The sequence below is a fragment of the Talpa occidentalis genome, unplaced genomic scaffold (assembly GCF_014898055.3).
Source record: "Talpa occidentalis isolate TD23 unplaced genomic scaffold, MPIMG_talOcc4v2.1 talOcc4.15, whole genome shotgun sequence".
Taxonomy (NCBI): domain Eukaryota; kingdom Metazoa; phylum Chordata; class Mammalia; order Eulipotyphla; family Talpidae; genus Talpa; species Talpa occidentalis.
The window spans coordinates 50,312,092-50,326,379 of record NW_023601543.1 but is presented as its reverse complement, the minus strand read 5'-3'; the positions used below and the strand labels follow the sequence as shown (position 1 = coordinate 50,326,379).

General features: G+C 37.9%; 2 pseudogenes; one reads left to right on the top strand and one right to left on the bottom strand.

The window, feature by feature from the left end:
• Nucleotides 1-7,514: 7,514 nt before the first annotated feature.
• On the bottom strand, nt 7,515-8,122 carry LOC119245645 (N-alpha-acetyltransferase 20-like; annotated as a pseudogene).
• Nucleotides 8,121-9,415, top strand: LOC119245644 (guanine nucleotide-binding protein subunit alpha-12-like; annotated as a pseudogene).
• Nucleotides 9,416-14,288: the final 4,873 nt, after the last annotated feature.

Here is a 14,288-nt window from a genome sequence, read left to right as displayed (position 1 = left end):
AATTGAGTAAACACAGAGGGATTGGATGGACCAGCACCCATCAACACATCCAGAGCATCACTATCACTGTGGAGTTTGGCAATAACAGTGCTAGACTCTTTCTGGTAACCAGTTTCTGACTTCCAAAAAGGAATACCCCAAAGAGATGTTCACAAGTACCAGTGGCACTGTGGCACAACTCATAGAACAAATTAGAAAACAAACAACATGGAGAAGAAAAAATACAAACAATCATGCAGGCCCTCAGGAGAAGGACAAACCACAGAAGAAAATCAGTCACCAGAACTCAACAACAGTGACATGCAAGAATTAAGGAACAAATAGGAAACACATTTAACTCCAGGAAATACATTTAACTACAAAAGATAAACACAGACTGAAAGTAAAAGGTTGGAAAACAATCCTACAAGCAAATGGAACAAAAAAAAAAAAAAGTCAAGAACAGCTATACTTACATCAGATGAAATATACTTCAAACTGAAAAATGTAAAGAGAGACATAGCCAGACACTACATTATGATTAAGGGGACAATATATCAGGAAGATATGACACTCATCAACATATACTCACCAAATGAAGGAGCACCAAAATATAAAAGACAATTATTATCAGCTCTGAAAACAGACATTAGAAAAAATACATACATAGTAGGAGACTTCATCACCCCACTCTCAACAATAGACAGCTCAACGAGACAAAAATAAATAAGGACACTAAAGCCTTAAATAAAGACCCAGACCTCATGGGCTTAGCAGACATCTATAGGACACTACATCCAAAAAAATCCAAGTACACATTTTTCTCAAGAGTGCACGGATCATTCTCCAGAATTGATCGCATATTGGGCCACAAGACAAACATCAACAGATACATTAAGAGGAACATTTTGGCTATCTTCTCTGATTGTAAAGGCATCAAACTAGAAATAAATCATGAAAAGAAAGCAAAGAATTCTCCCACATTATGGAGATTGAAACTCACACTACTGGAAGACCACTGGACTAATGAGGAGATCAAAGAAGAAATTAAAAAATACTTTGAATTGAATGACAAGGAGAACACCACTTTCCAGAATGCATGGGATGCAGCAAAATCAGTAATAAGAGGAAAATATATAGCAATACAGGCTCACATCAAGAAACAAGAAAGAACTCAAAGAAACAACCTAATCTCACATCTCAAAGAGCTAGAAAAAGAGCAACAAAAAACTCCTAAAGCCCGTAGAAGAGAGAAAATAATGAAAGTCAAAGCAGAAATAAATAAAATAGAAATTAAAAAAAAACAATCCAAATGATCAACAAAATCAAATGTTAGTTCTTTGGAGAAAATAAACAAAATAGACAAAATAAACCTCTAGCCAGGTGCAAGGAAAAAAATGGGAGAAAACACAAATAAGTATGATCATAAATGAAAGAAGAGAAATTACAACAGACAGACTCATTAGGAATCAAAAAAATAATCAGAACTTACTATAAACATTTATAAGCAAACACGTACATAAAAATAGAAGAGATGGACAAATTGCTAGAAAGATGTAATCATCAAAGCTAGATAAAGAAGAAATGGAACACTTAAACAGAACAATTACAATCAGTGAAATTGAAAGAGTAATCAAAACACTCCCCAAAAACAAAAGCCCAAGTGAAACAATGTGGTATTTTTCTTTTTTTTTTTTTCTGGCTTATTTCACTGAGCCTGATTACTTCCAGCTCTATCCATGTTGCTGCAAATTGCATGAGCTTATCTTTTTTGATTGCTGAGTAATATTTCATTGTGTAATGCACCACATATTCTTGATCCAGTCATCTACTTTTGGGCATTTGGTTTGGTTCCATAGCTTATCTATTTGAAATAGTGCTGCAATAAACATAGGGGTGCAGGTGTCCTTTTGAATTAATGTTTTTGTGTACTTTGGGTAAATACCTAGGAAGCGAATTGCTGGATCATATGGAAGTTCCATTTTTAGCAGTTTGAGGAACCTCCAAACAGCTTTCCATATTGGTTGAGCCTGTTTGCATTCCCACCAGCAGTGTAGGAGAGTTCCTTTTTATCCACACCCTCACCAACATTTGTTTTTGCTAGTTGTTTTGATATATGTCATTCTCACTGGTGTGAGGTGGAATCTCATTGTGGTTTTGATTTGCATTTCTCTGGTTAGGAGTGATGTCGAAAATTTTTTCATATGCCTGTTGGCCATTTGCATTTCCTTTTCATAGAAGTGTTTTTTTAGCTCTTCTGCCCAATTTTTGACTGGGTTGCTTACTTTGATTTTGTTGTGTTTCATCAGCTCTTTGTAGATCTTTGTGGTCAGTCCCTTATCATAGTATTGTGTGTGAAAATTTTCTCCCAATCAGTAGAGTGTCTCTTTGTTTTGGTTTATGTCACTTTTGTTGATAGGAGGAATATAGAATATCCAAATAATGGATCAGGAAAAATAAGTAATTATAATAAATTGAAAATCAAAATCAAGAGCAACTATAAACCAGAGACATTCTGCAGAGGGACAGAAGGGAGTAGGATCAAAACAGGGTGGGAAGAGCACAAAGGACTATGGTGATGGTACATGGTGAAATGGTGGTAGGAATTTCACAGGGACCATAACTGAGATGAGAAAGGAAAGCATACATTGTACAAAAATGAAGAATGGTGCAAAATTATATAAAATAAAATTTTACAAAAATAAAAAGTTAAAAAAAAGTACTAAAATATTAAAAAAAAAATGCCAAGACCAGGTAGCTTCACAAAGTTTGAATTTTAACAAACATTCAAATATGTACTACTCCCTTTCCTACACAAACTCTCAAAAATTTTATAAAGAAGGAATACTACCAAATACATTTTGTGAAGCAAACATTACACTAAAACCAAAACTGAACAAGGACAACACAAAAAAGGAAAACTACAGGCCAATCTTCCTAATGAATGCTGATGCAAAAATCCTTGATAAAATCCTTGTTAACAGAATCCAACAATGCATCAAAAGTATAATACACCACAATCAAGTGGATTTATTCCAGGGAGACAAGGATGGTTCAACATCCAAAAATCCATTAAAGTAATCCAGCACATTAACAAAAAGAAAAATGAAAATCATATGATCTTATCAATACATGCTGATAAAGCATTCAACAAAGCTCAACATCCATTTGTTTATGATGGTTGCCCTTTACATTGTTGGGATAGAGAATAAAGGCCATATACAATAAACGTAATAAAGGCCATATACAATAAACCCATACCATAATAAAGACCATATATAATAAACCCATAACCAATATCTTTCTCAGTGGTGAAAAGCTGAAAACCTTTTCTTTAGGGTATGGACCAAGATACAGATGTCTGCTCTGACCAGTGCTTTCCAATATAATACTGAAAGTCCTAGCCAGAGCAACAAGACAAGAGAAAGACATTTAAGGACTCCAAACAGGGGAAGAAGAAGTAAAACTATCACTATTTGCAGGCAATATTATAATATAGATAGAGAACCCTAAAAACTCCACAGAAAAAACTAATCAAAATAATCAACCAGTTTGGTAAAGTAGCAGGACACAAAATCACCACTCAAAAATCAGTAGTTTTCCTAATGCAAATAATCAATCTCAAGAAGAAATAAAGAAACTGAACCGTTTCATAATTGAAATAAAAGCAATCAAAGACTTAGGGATAAACCTAACAAAAGAGGTGAAGGACCTATACAAAGAAAATTATAAAACCTTATTAAAAAAAATAGAAGACACAAAGAAATGGAAAGACATCCCCTGCTCATGGATTGGAGGAATTAACATGATCAAAATTGGGCATCCTACTGAAAGCAATTTACAGATTCCACGCTATTCCAATAAAAATTTCAATGACATTCTTGAAAGAGAGAACAAATACTGATGAAATTCATAAGGAACCACAAAAAATTTCTAATAGCTAAAGCTCTTCTGACCAAAAAGAAGGAGAATAGAGGCATCATACTCCAAGACTTCAAACTATACTACAAAGCCATAATAATTAAAACTGTAGGGTGCTACAGTTTTAAAACAGATACACAACCAATGGAATCAAATAGAAAACTCACAAATAAACCTGCATATTTATGGACAACTAATCTTTGACAAAGGAGCAAAGAATATGCAATGGAACAAGGACTATTTGCTGAATAAATGTGCTTGGAAAACTAGACTGCTACATACAGAAAGTGAAGCTAGACCATGCACATAAACCACCTCAAAATGGATAAAAGACTTGGACATACATGTGAACCATAAAATATATACAAGAAAATATAGAGAAAACACTACATGACATACATCTCAGTAACATCTTTAAAGACACATCCCCCAAAGCAAAGAAAGTGAAGGAAAATATGAACAGCTGGGACTATATCAAATTAGAAAGCTTCTATACAGCCAAAGAGACATTAACCAAAACAAAGAAACACCTTGTTGGAGACCCTGAATGTGTAAATTGCTGAAGCAAGTAAAGTGTCAAGGTCATGAGTAAATGATGGTCAACATGGGTAGGAAGACTGGCCTGTGTCTAGACTATGATGCCTTTCCTGTATCAGCAAAGCTATGTTTGAAGAATAAACAAGTGTGGGAACAAAGCAACCTGATGATGCAGAAACCTTGGTGGTGAATGTGTACCAGATTAATGCTGAATACCAAGAGAATAAACTATTGTCTTGTCAATAACCTAAAAGGGAGGGGGCAGCTTGTCTCAACAAAAATGAGTTGCACCGGGCAATTGGGATGCTTGTGCTTGGACTGAGAAGCCTTGTACCCCCTGGGTCCCGCTTCTCTTAAACTGTTTTGTGTCTGTTAGTTCTTTATTTCTTGATTCTTTCAGATTCCTCTCCTCAACCCTGCTCACTGGGGCTGGTCCCTGACACACCCTACTTATTGGGAAAAATTTTTGCACACAATACTACTGATAAGAGACTGATCACAAAGATCTACAAAGAGCTCACAAGACTCAACAAAAAATCATTGTAAACAATCCAGTCCATAAATGGACTGAAGATCTAAAAAGACAGTTCTCCATAGAGGAAATGCAAATGACCAACAGGTATACAAAAAAATGGTCAACATCACTTGTAATTAGGGAAATGCAAATCAAAACCACAATGAGACACCACCTGACACCAGTGAGAATAGCACATATTAAAAAAAATAAACAAAACTGGAAACAACAAATGTTGGCAAGGATTTGTTGAAAGAGGAACTCTCCTACACTGCTGGTGGGAATACAAACTGGCCCACCCACTATGGAAAGCTGTTTGGAGGTTCCTCAAACTACTAAAAATGGAGCTACCATATAACCAGCAATTCCACTCCTAGGAATCTAGGACACAAAAACATTAATTCAAAAGGATACCTGTACCCCTATGTTTATTGCAGCATTATTTCCAGTAGGTAAGCTATGGAAGTAACCAAAATGGCCCCAAAAGGATGACTGGATCAAGAAGATATGGTGTATATATACACTGTGGAACATAGTGGATGGAGCAGGAAGGGATTATGCTCAGTGAAATAAGCCAGAAAGAATAAGAAAAATATTGGATGGTTTCCCCTATAGGAGGAATGTAAGGGAATTGAATAGGGGATCAGGAAAAAATATATAATGAATTAACAAACAAAATTAATAGGTAGCTATTAATCAGAGACACTCTGCAGGTGATGGGGAGGGAGAGGGATCTAAACAGTGGAGGGTGGGATCTCCCTGGTGCCACACTACGAAGCAATCCACAGCCTCCGCAGCACAAGTTCAATCCCTAGCAGGCCAGGGAGCAACCCACGTGGCGAAGGAGACCTCTCCTGTCTGGCCCGCTGCTCCCCTCAGCAGTGTATTTCAGTCAGTCGGCCTGTTCTGTTCCCTACTCTGTCTCTGGTGGGCCCTCTCACCCCCTGCATCTCTGACCTGTACCCCAGCACTTGTATGCATAAATAAATCAATCTTAAAAAAAAAAAGTGGAAGGAGGAACACAAGAGACTATGGTGCTGGTGCATTGGTGAATTGGTGGTGGGAGTTTTATGGGGATTACACCTGAGAGGAGAAAGCATACATTGTACAAAAAGGAAGAATGATGTAAATATATATATATATATATATATATATATATATATTAATCTCTGCAAAAAATAATTATTTATATTTGGCAGTGCCAAATCAGAAGTGGTTAGTAATACTAACCACTATACTAAGAAGAATTAGGGGAAAATTTTTATAGGGAAAGAGGCAGAAGCAAAGCAAGGAAATTATTTGATTGACTATTGTATAAGTGGTTGTTTTGAGAAGTCATAGTTGCCTGTGATTTCCCTAGGTTTTGATTTCTAAATTTTGAAACATTACAGGCTTAGGTTACTAAGGCATTCAAGCTATTTCAGTCTAATACCCTTGTCTAATTAAAGCAACAGAAGCAATATTGCCTATATTCTACTTTGAAAAGACCTATAACATTCCATATATCAATTGTGCTGAACTATACAGTAACATGAATGTCCTGAAAGACAAGACAAAACAAACAACACAAAAGGTCACCATAGTATATTCTAGATTGAAGGAGACTAAGGGACATGATAAACAAATGCAATTTGTAAACCATGAGGGGTTCCCATATTGAAAGGAAAATAGAAATTTAAAATGAGATTTTGTTTATACAACTAGGAAAATTAGAATGTAGACTATATATTAGTTAACACTGAATCAACATTTATTTTCTTGATTTTGATAATGCTATTACGTAAGTTTCTATGGGAGACTACGAATGTTTCAAAGACATAGGCTAAAGTATTTGGGGGTTAAGTTTCATGAAGTCAGCAATTGACTTATACAGTTAAGCCCACATATGTGTGCATATGTGTAGAGATGGAATGTTGGTATTGATTATATAATTCTTCCACCTCTTCTGTTAGTTTGAAATTTTTCATGATTAAAAAGGTATAAGTTGGGAAGAAACATCTGCAAGCTTCCTCCTATAGTGCTTGGCATAGAATAGGTGGTCAAAAAATGTTCCTGGGGAGGAAGACTGCAAGGTCGTCCGGCTGTAGCTAACGCTGGACTGCAGAAAAGCGTAATCTGGTACTACTTTACATATATTTTAGGACAGTTAATAACCTCTCTGAACATTTTCTTTATTTTTTTTTTATTTTTTAGGGTGTGTGTGTGTGTGTGTGTGTGTGTGTGTGCAGCACTGGTTCTCAAGCACAGAATTTAGGAAAAGATTGTAGCAAGTTTTCTTTTTTTTTTTTTTTTCCTCCTAGGGTATAGTGAATATTACAAACTATAATTGCGGAGTGTTTCCTTATGACTTCCTACCTGCCATTTTTATTAAATTTATTACAGTGAACACCATTAGTAGGCATGATATCGCTAACTGGAAACAAGATTTAAAATAAGTTTATAACCTGTATTTTCTTGATGTCTTTAAGACTACTTTTCTCCTAATAGAGCTCCAAGATCATTCAATGAAAGAATATTGTCCATAAAATATCTGGAAGCTCAGTTTAGGAACTAATGCCTATGATTATTCATTGTCTTCAGGTCTCACAGGGTGAGGTAATGCTATGACATATTTCTTCTCAATGTCCCTGGAATGTGCTTTCTTTATATCATAAACAACTTCCTCCTCGGGATCCCCATAATTGGCTGATTAGCACTCTGACTGTCCTGAATAGCTGTAGGAGAGCTGCCTGTACATGTTTACTGCAACTTGGTTCACTAACCTTACAAAGTGATGAACAAAAAAAAACGCACCCTTTCTTTCTGCAATCTCTTCTAATATCTCCGTAAGTTTAGCAGCCAAACCAAAGCATCAAAATTCTCGGACAACCAACGGAGCTTTGGCATGCCTGTGCTGTTCTTCCCTTGCTACTGAACCTCCATCCTGCATTAGCCATAATACAATTCACCAGGTGCCTCTGCAAGAAATACTCTAACCAGTGAGGGAGGTACTGCTAGCAAAAAGGAATCCTTTAAGTTTCTGTTAGTGGATCCGAGTTAAAGTTGTTGAAGCAGACAAGGTCATGCAGGGGCAAGGGCCGTATTCTGCGGGAGCAGACTGTGTGAGCAGGGCTCGCCACACCTGGCGGTGGCTGAGTCGAGGGCGTGTGGCCGGCTGCAGTGAGTAGCCATGGCCCAAGCGGCCATATCCCAAATGGTGCGTGCCTTGAGCTGGCTGCCACTGCCTGCTGCTGGCCGAAGCTGACCCGCAAGTGGCATACAGTATCATGCTTAATCAGGACCATGCTGCCCGGTGAGGATGAGAGTGGCAAGTCTGCCTTCCTCAAGCAGATACACATCATCCGCCTCTCTAAATTTGACCAGAGGGCACTGCTGGAGTTCAGTAACACCATCTTTGACAAAATCCTCAAGGGCTCAAGGGCTCCTGTTAATACCTGATACAAGCTTAGTATCCCTTGCAGTATTCGGAAAATGAAAAGTTTGGGATGTTCTCAATGGTTTGTGGATCCGCCAACTTCCTGCTGTATGTATCTGTCCTGAGTGTGCTCTGGAGGAATTCTGGGATCAGCGGCACTTTCACAGAGGAGCGAGTTCCAAATGGGTGAATTTGAGAAGTACTTCCTGGATAATTTGGACTGGACCCGCAACTCAATTACTTTCCTAGCAAGCAAAACATATTGCTGGTGAGGGTAGCCACCAAGAGAATTGAGGAACATGACTACATTATTTAAAAGATCCCTTTTAAGAGCCTCCCCGGTGGCGCAGCGGTTGAGTGCTGGGTTGCGAAGCTGCTGGCAGCATCTGCAGCGCCGGTTTGATCCCCGACCCTGGGATGAGGGTCCCACATGGCGCGCAGATCTCTCCTGCCGCCCGCTGCTCCCCTCAGCAGTGTACTTCGTCGGTCTGCCTGTCCTGCTCCCTACTCTGGCTCTGGTGAATTCTCTCACCCTCCCCCGCTTCTGACTGTAACCAGTGCTTGTATAAATAATTAAATAAATCTTTTTTTTTTTTTAAAAGATAAAGATCCTTTTGAAGATGGTGGGTGTGGGTGGACAGCAGTCTCAGTGCCAGAAGTGATTTCAGTGCTTTGATGGTATCACTTCCATCATATTCATGGTCTCCTCCAGCGAGTATGATGAGGCCCTCATGGAGAACAAATGCATGGTGGAGTCCATGAACATCTTTGAAACAAGTCAATAAACTCTTCAACATTTCCATCATTCTGTTCCTCAACAAGATGCTGTCAGCATCAAGAAGAACTTCTTAGATTTCAAGGGTGACCTGCCTGGGCTGGAGGATGTTCAGCATTACTTGGTCTGGTGTTTTGACTGGAAGAGACAGAATTACCGCAAGCCACTCTTCCACCACTAAACCATAGCCATAGCCATGGAAAACATCTTCTTTGTGTTCCATGTTGTGAAGGACACCATCCTATGGGAGAATCTGAAATATATTCTGTTGTAGTGAAAAAGGATGCCCCTTACTATTATCCTTACACTGCCCTCCAGGCCAATGGTCAGATATACCTGGTGTGTACTTTGCCTGTTCTTGCAGTGGGTTTCTCAGATCCTGGCTTGGGAATATTCTCAAGCCAGCCATGCCAAAGCACTCCAGTCCAAGAGAGAAGGAAGCAACTGAATACTTACACTTATATTTATAAAGCCAATTATATAAAGCCAATCCCTTTCTTCAGTCCTCCCTTTAGTCTTGATTTCTATCGAGGCTTCTTGCTTCTACTGTACACACATAACAAGTAAACACTATCAGACATGGCTCACATCAGGGGGGAACTGCAGAATGCTGAGATGTTAACATGGATGGTCCATACTCTCAGTTTTCTTGTCCAGTCACCTGTCAGATGTTTTTTATTCTGTTTAAAAATATATTGCATGCCAAACTCGTAAAAAAAAAAAAAGGCTATGGAACATGAAGGCCTGGAGCATGGTCATTGCACTGGAACATTTTTTTCCATCTGTAAAATAACAGTCTTTTGTATCAATAATTATAATTATTTGATGTTAGCTACTGAATACTGGGAACTAGTGAAACTATTGAAAATCCAAGTGATCACTCATATTAATTTGTAATATCTAATAGCAGTTTTCATTCTTCTTATAGAAACTTTATTATTTTTCTGACACCTTATAATAAAGGATTGTGTGTGTGTGCATGTGCAAGCTGCCTTTAATGACAAAAACAAAGTAGGCTTGCAGATGGCTTTTCTCTCTAACTTGCACGTCTTTAGTGAGACAACTATAGCTTTGCCAGACAGTAGATTGTAGAAGATGAAATGCAGGCTGATGCTACTGAATTCAGTGCACCAGACTGGCCTGAGCCCCAGTCTGGGGACTCAGTGCCACCTCCCAAAGTGAACATGTTACCTTTTAAAACTCTTGTGCCAATTTCCCAAAAGACCCTGATCCAGGCATTTTAGATTAAGTTAAGCACCCTCAGTTACAGAGGATTGGATTGAGAACTCTAAGGGTGTGGTGCTATCTTAATGCTCCCACAATGTGGGCCACCTTCCTGCCTTGCCAGCAACACAACCGAGAGTGAAAATGTGAAAAGGGCATTGATAATGAATGTTCCTCTACTATATGCAGACAGTGGGGCTATCCAGACCACAACCTACCTACCCCTACCCGTGATAGACACTTAAGCCCACTGGCCTTGCAGATGCCCTTCCTGTCTTACAAGTCATCTTCCACCTCCCACAGTGGATGCATTAGTGTTTCCTTATTTTGGAAATAGCAGTGTTCTTCCTATTCCCCTCAAGGGCTTCTGAAAACTGGCAAGATAACTGACAGAGCTTTTGTTAATGCCACAGCTGCTTGGTGAGTCCTATAAAAACTGACCTTTTGCTAAGTTCACAGAACAGAGAAATCCTCAGTTTCTCCAGACTGCCACTACATCTAATGCCTTGGGACAGCCAATCCCTTTCTTCAGTCCTCCCTTTAGTCTTGATTTCTATCGAGGCTTCTTGCTTCTACTGTACACACATAACAAGTAAACACTATCAGACATGGCTCGCATCAGGGGGGAACTGCAGAATGCTGAGATGTTAACGTGGATGGTCCATACTCTCAGTTTTCTTGTCCAGTCACCTGTCAGATGTTTTATATTGTGTTTGAAAATATATTGCATGCCAAACTCGTAAAAAAAAGAAAGAAAGAAAGAACAGGCCATGGAACATGAAGGCCTGGAGCATGGTCATTGCACTGGAACATTTTTTTTTTTTTCCATCTGTAAAATAACAGTCTTTTGTGTCAATAATTATAAGGAGGTTCTACATGCTGAATTCACAGATACTTTAATTTGTCTAATAAGTGCAACAATTTCTTGTGCTACAAGGTAGAGTATCTGTTTCCTGGTAGTCAGGAGAAATTAACAAAATGTTAGTGGCCCATAGTTCTGGAGGTTAGGGAATACAGGAATAGAAATGCTCCTAACAGCAGTGACATGAACCTCCTTTTACAAAAGGAAAAGTTGTAATAATCTGGATCTTATTTGATGGTTGGTAAGATCACATTTAAAACTGGGCCTTTAAAGCAAGGCATCAGACAAGGACTACATTGAATTATTTTGAATTCTTAACAATCACACTAACTCTGCTTGAATACCAGCAGAATTACAGAACTGTTTCTGTCAAGAAAGTCATTCAGAGGTTTCTGATTTGTAGACACTTTTATTTCACTCTGAACTGGAATTTGTTTTCATTGTTCCATTTCCTCTCATATAAGCAACCCCTCAAAAGTCTGAAGAAAGCTGTTTCTTCTGTGGTTACTGTGATTCAAGTTAAACAACCATTTTATTCCTCAGACAGTTTTTCTTGGTACTGGTTTCCAGCATTTCTCTGCCTTTCTCACTCACTTATGGACAATTTAGTTTGTCTATGGTATATTAAGATATGAGGTACAGAGAAGAACCCCAATCTTCTGGAAATATTTGCCATCTATCTACAGCTCAGATTCTCGATATTTCTAATAATTAAAATGCACAGGACCAGGTCCCCATTCTTTGATGCTTCTAATACCCATAACTGAGGAATCAGCACATCATTTAGCTTTCTTGGGAATTGACAAAATATGTGCAGCCCAGGATCTAAGTGATTGAAAAGTGACTGTAAATACAAACAGCTGTCAGATATTTCTTAGAAATTTTCTTCATTTTTTTTCCTTTGTTCATCACCTTCCTTTTCTTTTTTGGTTCTTTTTATAGCTGTATCTTCGAGAGTCCTGATGCGTTCTTCCATTTCATCAATTCTGTTTTCATTACTTTTCCCAGAGTTCATTAGCTCTTCCATTAGTATTTTAATATCCTGCATTTCCTTCATTTCCTTCTTTAAAGAATCAATTTCATTCTTCAGTTCATTAATTATATTTCTCATAGCATTCTTTTCCTTTTTGTCTTTTATGCTTTTTAATCATGGCAATTCTAAATTTTCTGTTAAGCAAAGAAGTTCTTCCATGTCATTATTGTTGAGTTCTGGGGGCTGATTTTCTCTCTGTGGTGTGTGCTGGGAAAACTGGACTGATACATGCAAAAGAATGAAACTAGATTACGACCTCACACCATACACAAAGAACAATTCAAAATGGATAAAAGACCTGAATATAAAAACTGAAACCATACAATACATAGAAGAAAACATGGGCAAAATACTCCATGACATACATCTCAGAAATATTTTTGAATACTCATCTTCCAAAGCAATGAAAATGAAGGATAAGATAGATAGCTGGGACTACATCAAACTAAACAGTTTCTGTACAGCAAAACAGACAGTAACCAAGACAAAGAGACAACACACAGATTAGGAGAAAATATTTGCACTCCACAAAAATGATAATGACTGCTATTGAAGGTCTACAAAGAGTTTATACAACTCAACAAAAACAAAGCAAAGAATACAGTCAAAAGTGGGCAGAATGGCTAAAAAGACATTCTCCAAAGAGGAAATGCAGATGGCCAATAGGCAAATGAGACAATGCTTAACATCACTTATAATTAGGGAAATGCAAATCAAAACCACAATGAGATACCACCTTACACCAGTAAGAATGGCACATATTAAAAAAATAAACAAACCAACAGGAGACATGAAGTGTTGGCAAGGATGTGGAGAAATAAGAACCCTCTTTCATTGCTTGTGGGAATGTAAACTGGTCCAACCACTATGGAAAGTTGTGTGGAGGACCCTCAAATTATTAAAAATAGAGCTACCATAGGACCCAGCAAACTCTAAGGCTCCAAAATTCTTCTTCCATTTGCCCAAATTAACAAAGAATCTGCCTGGCCTAGGATGGTTACACAACAGATGTGGAGGACCTATATATTGAAAACAAAACTCCTGTTAAAGGAAATAAATAAGACACAAAGAAATGGAAAGATAACTTTTGCTCATGGATTGGAAGAATTAACATCATTAAAATGGCTATGTTACCTAAATCAATTTACACATCATGTATACAATGAGATAAGATCTTCCTTAGTATTCCTTTTGAAGCCAACGTGCTAGAGATATATGTCAGATCTTTACTGCTGGGGCAGGGTGCCTAAGCCTCAATGAGGACTGAAGATTTTGAGATATGAAATGCAGAGGAGTTTGAAGAACATTGAACTTTGAGTTCTAAGTCTTAATTTTTACACTCACAGCTTATATAGTGTTGACCAAATAATTTCTTAGAGTGTACTTTTTCTCATTTGTAGAGCACATACTAGAAGACCCTTTCCATTTTGGGAACCCTGACAAATCAAAGGCTCTATTTCAGGTGCTATGTGGGAGTAATTGGATAAGACACAATTTCTGCTCCCAAACAAGTCCATATCTAGTTGGGGTAATGAATGTTTACTCTAATTGTCTTCATCTGGAATCCTTTTCCATTTCATAAATACTTGGTCCTCCTTCAAGTTCAAAAATCTATTTAAATGACCAATTTTTATAATGGATTGAGTGATTTAGAAAATACATATTGGCATGCTGACTATTTGAAGGGCAATTACCTAAAGACGCAGTCTCTGTTTCCACATCCTATTTTATCTGGAATTCCAGTATGTCTCCAACTTAGTTTCTCATTCTCTCCATGTAACTGTGTACCTCTATCACATGTGACACTTACATGACTACTATGGATAATATATCCATATTATAGAACCTAGAAAGCCAGGACTAAGTTAGAACCAGTTAGAACCTAGAGAGCCAGGACTAAGCCTTGGTCATTTCTGAGCTCTTTACATGGTATCTGACACAAAATAAATCCTCAATCATTATGTGCTAAGCAAAAGAATAAGTAAGTGGGGGCCTCCTCGGTGGCACAACAGTTGAGCGCTGGGCTGC